We start from the raw sequence: 10,166 nt of genomic DNA on the forward strand, positions 1-10,166 counted from the left end.
GAGAACAATAGGTCTAAATATCAAATTTCAGAACTGGTTTGTAAAGACTAGTAAAAACTAGAAATGGTGGTGACTGGCAAAAGTCATTTGTATCTTCCTGGAGTCTTGGAGCAAAATACCTGGATAACAGAAACATTTCTTAGTGCTAAATGTTGCAAGATGGGTTGGCCAGACAGTTGGATACTTTACACACACACACACACACACACACAAACACACACACACACACACTACACAAAGCCAAGATATACTTCAAAATGCTTGATCTGACCTGAAGCAGCAATTATGTAATTTTAAGGTGCCCATATCGAACATCAGCAGGACCAGGTTAACTCCTGGATTAACCCCTATTTTAAAAAAGAGATCCATCCGGCATCTGGGAAATTACAGGCTGGTTAGTTTAACTTCTGTGCCAAGTAAATTGATGGAAAGCATAGTTAATTGTTAAACCTATAGAAGAACCGGCTGTGCTGAAGGAGAACCAGCATGGCTTCTGTAAGGGCAAGTTTTGCCTCACTAACCTTTTGGAGTTTTTTGAGAGTGTCACCAGGCATGTGGACAAAGGTGATCGGGTGGACATAGTATACTTGGATTTCCAAAAAGCTTTTGACAAAGTTCCACACCAAAGACTCTTGCGTAAATGTAGCAGTCATGGGGACAGGTTCATGTGTGGATTGGTAACTGGTTGAAGGACAGGAAACAGAGGGTAGGAATAAATTGAGAGTTTTCACAATGGAAGTAAGTAAGAAGTGGGGTCTCCCAAGGATCGGTACTGGGACCAGTGCTCTTTAACTTGTCCATAAATGATCTAGAAGTTGGGGTAAACAGTGAAGTGGCCAAATTTGCAGATGACACTAGACTATTTAGGGTAGTGAAATCCAAAACAGATTGTGAGGAACTCCAAAAGGATATCTCCAAACTAGGAGAGTGGGTGACAAAATGGCAAATGTGATCCAATGTAAGCAAGTGTAAAGTGATGCATATTGGGGCAAAAACAAACCCAAATTCACTCATGACAGCTGTGAAAAACGGTAAATTCCATGCTAGGAAGTCTCTGCCATGGGATGTGGTGATGGCCACTAGCTTGGATGACTTTAACAGGGACTTAAGACAAATTCAATGGCAATGATACTAGCCATTGATGACTAGTATCAATGGCTACTAGTCTGGTGAGTCTCGGCCACCTCCAGTCTCAGAGGCAAGATGCCTCTCAATACCAGTTGCAGGGGAGCAACAGCAAGAGAGAGGCCATGCCCTCACCTCTTGCCTTTGGGCTTCTCAGAGGCATCTGAAACAGGAAGCTGAACTAGATAGTTCTGGGCCTGGTCCAGCAGGGTTGTTCTTATGATCACAGGCTAACAACACAGTAGCCATTATTTTCAATGGCCATTATTTTCAATGGCCATTGCGCTGCAGAAGTCCAATCACACAATCTTAAGTTGTAGTGGGATGAACATTGTTCCGCAACACCATGAGCACTGCTTGGACATCACAGCAGCACGGGCAGTTCAGAACCTACGGCATTGTCTTGTGCAACATGTCGGCCATTGAATTTGCTATCCGTAGGCATTGAATTCACGGTCAAACGCACTATGGGACTGATGGAACATCAAGTAAGAATCTTATAGAGCGAAGTCATGCCTATAGTTCAGCATGCACTAAAATTAAGGTGCATAGAACCATATCAGCCGGTCCCATTGCAACCTCCCAGCTTAACCAACAGCACTCTCTTGAAGAAACCCTCTGAACATCTAACCAGGCTTGCCTAGGGCAGTAGAGAGACATCCTTGGCAACTGTCTCGACAGGAATGGCATTGCTTCCTGTTGTAACTTGCCAATGCCTTGGGTTGCCAACTGGCTAGAAGCAAAACCATCCTGACTGGAGATTCTTTGCTTTTTGGCCAGTAAACAGAAAAGCAACATGCAAGGCTGGTTAGTTCCCTTAATGTTTTTTTTTAAAGAAAGAAGGAGATGTCCTCTTTGGATCCACCTACCCCAGTCCTGCTCTAGGCTCCACCTCTGAAGCCTTGAGGTTTCAAGAGTTGGCACTCTTACCAGTGCCTGAGGATCTTTCAGAAGAGTTGTAAGCTAATATTTTTAGGCTAATAGAGAACTGGAGCAGAGAGAGTTGTTATGTATTTTGAATGGAATGAATGAAACAAACAAACATATATATGTGTGTGGTTGTATGCAACATCTGTGGAATACAGGTAGTTATCTGTTTGCATGGGTTAGGATTACTGAAGTATAACTGTAGATAAATTTCTCAAATTACAGAAGGGCTCTCATAGCAATTGTTTATAGAAGTCTACAGGATAACCATAATTTGGCTGAAACTGGGAGGAGTAGGGGTGAGTCTTGTGGATTTAACCCCTCCCCCCCACACACACGTTTGATTGAGGGATATACAACCTTTAGCTGCTTTCAGACAGTGCTGAATCATTCATTCATTCATTCATTCATTCAATAAATCTGTATACCGTCCACTACTACAATCGTTCGCTCTTTCTTTTCTTTTCTTTTCTTTTAATATTTCTATCCTGCTCTTCCTCCAAGAAGCCCAGAGTGGTGTACTACATACTTAGGTTTCTCCTCACAACAACCCTGTGAAGTAGGTTAGGCAGTTTACAACATGAAACAATCCAAGAATAAAGCAAACCAAGAATTTAACAGTTAAAACATGAAACCAGATTAAAATACCCGTAAAAACACCAACTAACTAAAAAGCTTGGCTGAAGAGATGTGTCTTCATTTTTTTCCTAAAAGTCAACAAGGATGGAGCAGCTCTGATCTCAGCAGGAAGTGCATTCCACAGTCCTGGGGCAGCCACAGAGAAGGCACACCTTTGCGTCACCACCAGACGGACCTCCCCTGAAGATCTTAATAGGTGGCAGGTTCATAACGGTCATAATTATGAAATGTATCTACAAGGATTGTATTATTATTCAATTATTTATTTTTTTATCCTGCCCTTATTCCTTGGAACGTGAGGTAGTAATGATGGTGTTCCCAGAACTGATCAGACTAAGACTTCCTTAGTTTTAGCACAGTTGCTGTATTATGTGTCTACAGGTCATGCTTAGGGACCAAATAGAATGGCTTGTATGCTATATAATGCATAGCACAGTTCTTTCAGTTTTGACCCCGTATATGTGTATCAATAACAAAAGTAATGCTGTCAGTAAGTTTTAGATGAATAAAGAAAAAGGTCTGGTAAGTGTACCTTTGAGAGAGCGAGAGAGCGCGAGAGCGAGAGAGAGCGCACTTTCTGAGAATCCATTTCCAATGGCCCTTAGCCCCATGAAGATTAAACCATATTTACAATTGGACCAAGATTTGTGTAGAGGGCACCAATATATAATACCATATGTTTTAGAATTGTTCATTAATAAGTAGATTTGGGGAAGAAAATTTAAGGGAAATAAAGGTATGACTGGTGACATACTTTCCAGTGAGTCAAGTGGTTTTGTTTGGATAAAGAAGAGGTTTCTGTGGAGGGAATGGAATGAATGAGTAACCTACTAGTGGCAGCAGGAGTTTGCAGAGCAAAAAAATGGAAATCACCATCAGCTCCAACCATGGCTTGGGAATGTGTGGGATGTTGCCCTATGTCGAAATTAATTTGTTGTAAAACGGCGTTAGAAGGGATATGTAAAAACAAATTTGTGGAAAATTTGAGCTCAATTATAAGGTACTAGAATAATAGTTTTCAGTAAGAGAACCTCCCATTTGTGTGTTTTTCTTTTCTTTAAGATGGATAATGGGTGGGATATTACATTGAGAGATCATTGGATTTGGCAGTCAATTTGGATGTAAATGTTTAATTTGTTTTTGTAAGTTGCATTGTTGCTATAATATTATTGTTATAATCTAGGAGGCATCTTGGATAGTTGTGTGCTGTATTTAACACACACATATCCAAAATAGGAGAAGAACTGGTCTTGTGGTAGCATGCATAAATTGTCCCCTTTGCTAAGCAAGGTCTGCCTTGGTTTGCATTTGGATGGGAGACACCATGTGCGTGCTATAAGATATTCCCCTTAGGGGATAGGACCTTAGCTCAGTGGTAGAGTATCTGCTTTGCATGGAGAAGGTCCTAGGTTCACTCCCTGTATCTCCAAGTAGGAATGGGAGGGACTGCTGCCTCAAACCTTGGAAGCTGCTGTCAGTCAGTGTAGGAAATACTGAGCTAGATGTTCCAGTGGTCTGACTTGGTAGAAGGCAGCTTCCTATGTGCCTACATTTAATAGTAGTTTGAGTGTGTATGTAATGATAGTTTTTGTATGGTAGGTAATTTTGGATAAACAATTTTTTTAAAGAATGAAAGAAAAAGAAAACAAACAAACATATTGCTGTGTTGATTCTAAAGGACCCAAACTTATTCATGTCAGGGACCTGGGGCTGTCACAAAATCTTAGTCCATTAATCTCATGAGTTTTAGTGGATTAATCAATTAATCCATTAAATCTACATACATTTGATATTAGAAAAACAATTCTATAAAAAAGCATACTTTGTTTTTAAATGACACAGAACTGTGTTCAAGTGGGAATAGTTTAGAAGAGGTATTCCTTCCTATGTGAGAAGAAAAGAGAATGCCTCTTTTCAGATGGTGCTTGCCATCTTAACTTTTTATAATCATTTTCTCACCTTCAATTGAGCGTTCTCTGAATGTGCAGAAAGAGAAGCAAGATTTTGTTGTTGTTAATTTGTTCTAGAGCACAATTTCAGTTTACACATGGCAACTGCAATGGTCAACACCTGCAATAAACTGACAATACACAGAATTCAGGCTTCCAGGATCATTTTATTTTTTACCAGCAAGCACCAAGCACATTTTTTAACACTAGTCAGAACCAGGTGCAAAATAATTACTTGGGGGCAGACAGATGGTTTCACAAGATCACCGCCATGCCAGTGAATTGTGGACCTCCAGTCCTCAGCAAGTACGTGCTCCCAGCAGGCATGTTGTGTGAATCCCTCAACCACCAGTTCCTGTGCTGATTTACTGAGATTCTACCAAGGTTCTCTCTGCCCAACTTAAAATCTTGTTTATGGAAGTTGGGCAAATCTTCCATAGGAAGATAGCAGTTGGTGAGTTCACATGACGCACCAGCCAGGATTGCATTTATCCTTCCTTCCTTCCTTCCTGTCCAGCCAGCCAGCCAACTGTAGCAGATTTAACCCAGCCTTTGTCTTAGGGCAAGCCCACGTGAGGGGAAGAAAAATGCTGAATCATCCCCTCTCTATGCTTTCACTCAACAAGGCTGTTCCTTTAAACTTTCCTGTTTCTTCAGTAGCTTAATCACTGCCACCACACCCTAATTATTACAGAGATTAAAAACTCCCTTGGATTAGGGTGGAATTCTAGGGAACTCTCCTTCTCTTTACCAATGAAAAAGTACAACCCCCCCCCCAAACCCCACCTTCCATGTGCAGCCTACATGTGATGAGAAAACGTGGTAGAGCTGCCGAACAATCAAACTTGAGATGTATGTTGCACCAGAGCAAGCCATTTTCCCAGCCCCACTTTTCTTTTGCAAGGATATGCAAGGCACACTAAAAGAAAATAAGTTTCTGACACAAACTGACTAGCAAACTGTTCCCTCGACTAAATCCCATTTCCCTTGAAAACTCACCCCATACCTGATGAGCTTCAAGTATCCTGCAATCCTATCTCTCAAAGATCTGTTTTAGTAGCCAACTCCATGGCTACCCATGCAAGACCAGCCTGGCTTCAACTGAGACAAAGAAACTCTTCTCTTCCTCCCGCATGGCCCTCAAGGTCCCGCCCACTGTGTGCTGAGTGGTTGATCCTTGGAGGTCACTGCCTGTCAGTCAGGACAAAGTTCACTTCCGGTTCACACTTTAGGGGAAAGGAGGGGCTGTTCACTCACTCAATCTGTCTATCTATCTATCGTCCATCTCAGAATGGCTCAGGGTGCTTAACATAAAAAAATTGTAAAATAACATAACATTTAATTTTTAAAATCATAAACATAGAATAAAAACAGTTAAAATTAACACAAAACTCATTAAATTTTTTTAAAATAAATAAAATATTATTGAAAGCCAGGCTGGAGAAAATAGGTCTTCAGCACTCTCTTGAAGGCCTCCAAAGATGGTAAACCTCTTAAGAACATAAGCACATAACATAAGAACATAAGAACAGCCCTCCTGTATCAGGCCCAAGGCCCATCTAGTCCAGCATCCTGTTTCACACAGTGGCCCACTAGATGCTGCTGGAAGCCTACAGGCAGATGTTAAGGGCATGCCCTCTCTCTCGCTGTTACTCCCCTGCAACTGGTACTCAAAGGCAGAACCTTTGAGGCTGGAGGTGGCCTATGGCCCTCTGATTAGTAGCCGTTGATAGACCTCTCCTCCATGAACTTATCCAAACCCCTCTTAAAGCCTTCCAGGCTGTTGGATGTCACCACATCTTGTGGCAGAAAATACTGCAAGTTTATTATGCGTTGTGTGAAAAAATACTTGTGTTTGCTGGTTCTAAATTTCCTGGCCATCAATTTCATGGGATGACCCCCGATTTTAGTGTTACGTGAGAGGGAGAAGAATTTATCTCTATCCACTTTCTCCACACCATGCATGATTTTATAGAGCTCTATCACGTCTCCCTGCAGTCATCTTTTTTCTAAACTAAATAGCCCCAGGTGTTGTAGCCTAGCCTCATAAGAAAGGTGCCCTAGGCCCCTGATCATCTTGGTTGCCCTCTTCTGCACCTTTCCCAGTTCTCCAATCTCCTTTTTTAGATGTGGTAATCAGAATTGTATGCAGTACTCCAGGTGTGGCCACACCATAGTTTTGCATAAGGGCATAATAATATTAGCTCTTCTATTTTCAATCCCCTTCCTAATGATCCTAGCATGGATTGGCCTTTTTCACAGCTGCCGAACATTGAGTCGACACTTTCAATGAGCTGTTCACCACAACCCCAAGATCCCTCTCCTGGTCCGTCACCAACAGCTCAGAAGTTGGGTTTCTTGAAATTGGGGTTCTTCATCCCAGTGTGCATCACTTTACACTTGCCAACACTGAACTGCCTTTGCCACTTTATCGCCCACTCCCCCAGTTTGGAGAGATCCTTTTGGAGCTGCTCACAATCTGTTTTGGATTTCACTACCCGAAAGAGTTTGGTATCATCTGCAAATTTGGCCACCTCGCTGCTTACCCCTACTTCTAAATCATTTATGAATAAATTAAAAAGCACTAGTCCCAGTACAGATCCCTGGGGGACCCCACTTCTTACTTCCCTCCATTGTGAAAACTCTCCATTTATCCCTACCCTCTGTTTCCTGTCCTTCAACTAGTTAGCAATCTACATGTAGTTGTCCCTTTGTCCCACGACTGCTAAGTTTCCTCAGGAGTCTTTTATGAGGAACTTTGTTGAAAGTCCAGTTATACTATGTCAACTGGATCACCTTGACCCACATACTTGTTGACACCCTCAAAGAACTCCAAAAGTTTTGTGAGGCAAGATTTACCTTTGAAGAAGCCATGCTGTTTCTTTCCCAGCAGGGCCTGTTCTATATGCTTTACATATTTATCCTTGAGGATGCTTTCCATCCATTTGCCTGGAATGGATGTTAAGCTAACCGGCCTGTAATTTCCTGGATTGCCCCTGGATCCCTTTTTGAAAATTGGTGTTGCATTTGCTACTTTCCAGTCCTCTGGTACAGAGCCTGACTACAACAATAAGTTATATATTTTGGCAAGGAGGTCGGCAATTTCACATTTGAGTTCTTTGAGGAATCTTGGATGGATGCCATCCAGCCCTGGCAATTTGCTAGTTTTCCGTTTTTCCAGACAGTTTAGAACATCTTCTCTTATAACTTCTATCTGACCCAGTTCTTTAGCCTCCATCCCTGAAAAACCTGTTTCAGGAACAGGTATATGCTCAGTATCCTCTGCCATGAAGACAGACACAAAAAACTCATTTAGCTTCTTTACAACCTCCATATCCTCCTTAACAATCCCTTTCACTCCCTCATTATCTAATGGTCCAACCGTAATTGAAGTCACCTATTATTACTGCCCTGCCTCTTCTTGAAGCCTCCCTGATTTCCTCCTGCAACTCCCAGTCACAGGCCTTGCTTGCCCAAAAATGTATCCCAGTGCCTAACAAATCTAAAACCCTCCTCCCGGCAACAATGTCTCATCCATGCATTGAAACCCCCTCAGCTCTGCATGTCTCACTGTACCTGCACGTGGAACAGGTAGCATTTCTGAGAATGCTACCTTGGGGGTCGTGGACTTCAGTACGCTACCTATCAGCCTAAGTTTGCTTCCAGGACCTCCTGACTACATTACCCCACATCGTTGGTGCTGACGTGTACCATGACAACTATCTCCTCCCCAGCACTGCCTAACAGCCTATTTAGATGCTGCGTGATATCCTTAACCTTTGCACCAGGCAGGCAAGCCACTGACCGGTCAACACGCAGGTCACAAACCCATCCATCTATACCTCTAATGACCTATTCACCCACTACAAGGAGGCCCCCACACCCCGGAGGAGTATCCCCTGTGCGAGAGGATATGGGCTCATAATCTATGGAAGGGTCCCTTCTAAAGAAGCATTTCCCTCTTCCTCAGACTGATGTCCTTCCCCGAGACATTCATTCTCCCTGACATCAGAGGAGCTATCAGCCCTGGAGTGGGATGCCTCCACCACATCCACATCTCATCCGCATGCCTCTCTGTCTCTCTGAGCTTCTCTAGATCCACCACCTTGGTCTCGAGGGAATGAACTTGTTCCCTGAGAGCCAGGAGCTCCTTGCACCAAGCACATACCCATGACTTCTGCCCATGAAACAAATAGTCATACATGTGGCACTCTGTACAATACACTGGGAAGTGCCCCCTCTCCTGCTGGATTTCTGTCTTTATACTGGTTTTGTTGGCTGTTTATAGTATTTAGACATAGTTTATTAGAAGGATAGGTCTCAGCTGTAATGGTCAGCTATTTAACTGTCCAAACAGCCTTTCTCAAGAATATGAGGGAGAGATTTGTACTTACCTTCTCTTCTCCACTGGGCTCCTTGTGAGAACAGAGGCTTGTTCCAGGCTCCCCCGCACACTTCCTGCTAAACTCCTGCAAAACCCCAACATCATGTTTGCTATCCTTGTTCACTATGCTCTCGGGCCTTCACCACTTATGCAGAGAGTAGGCTTCAAACTGAGACACAGGATGTGTATCAAAGGAATGTGGGGCCTCCCATAGCCCTAGCTGACTCTACCTGCTACAGGCAGGGACAAACAAAAACACAGGAGTTTGCTAGCCCTGGCAAATGCTAGCCTTGGCAAATAACACACACACAGACTAGGACTTATCCCTTAAAGAGAAACCAGCCCCTCAAAATTCCCCCTCTTCCTGTTAGTTAATTTAAAGGAAAAAAGCCTAGCTGTTGTTGATTAGAAAAGCTTGCTCACCTCCTGAAGCAGCTCCTTCTCTTCCCAGAGTAGGCTTCAAACTAAGACATAGGATGTGTCTCTTAAACTAATGGGGAGCGTATTCCACAACCTAGGGGCAACAACTGAGAAAGCCCGATCCCAGGTTGTCCGCAGATGGCACCTGGACCTCTCCTGATGATCTTAATGTGTGGTGGGGATATTGCAGGGAAAGGCATTCCCTCAGGTAACCTGAGCCTAAGCCATTCAGGGCTTTAAAGGTGATAAGTAGCACATGAAATAAAGGTGATAAGCAGAAGAAACATATTGGCAGCTAGTGCAACTGTTTAAGAACAGGAATGATGTGGTCTCTCTGAGTTACCCTGGAGACCAATCTGCCGGTTGCATTTTGACCTAACTGAAGTTTCTAAAGTATGTAACAAGGCAGCCCTACATATAGCACATTGCAGTAGTTTAACCTAGAGGTTACCAGCTGATGCACTGTTTTGAGGTCACTTATTATTGGTAGTCAGAAACCCTTGCTGATCTTCTGCAAACCATCAGAAGTCTGCCAGTAGACCTCATCTTCCTCCTGCTAACCCTGTACCTCAGAACACTCTCCAGAATTGTCTCCAACACACAGGGATTTTGCTTAAGGATGTGGAAAGGATTCCCTGGAGCAGGCCTGACCTTAGGGCTGGGTGACCGGGGTGGTAGCCTTGGGCCTGACATTTGGAGGGGCCCCGCTGTCCCAGTGAATG

The sequence above is a fragment of the Hemicordylus capensis genome, chromosome 2, assembly GCF_027244095.1.
Source record: "Hemicordylus capensis ecotype Gifberg chromosome 2, rHemCap1.1.pri, whole genome shotgun sequence".
Taxonomy (NCBI): Eukaryota; Metazoa; Chordata; class Lepidosauria; order Squamata; family Cordylidae; genus Hemicordylus; species Hemicordylus capensis.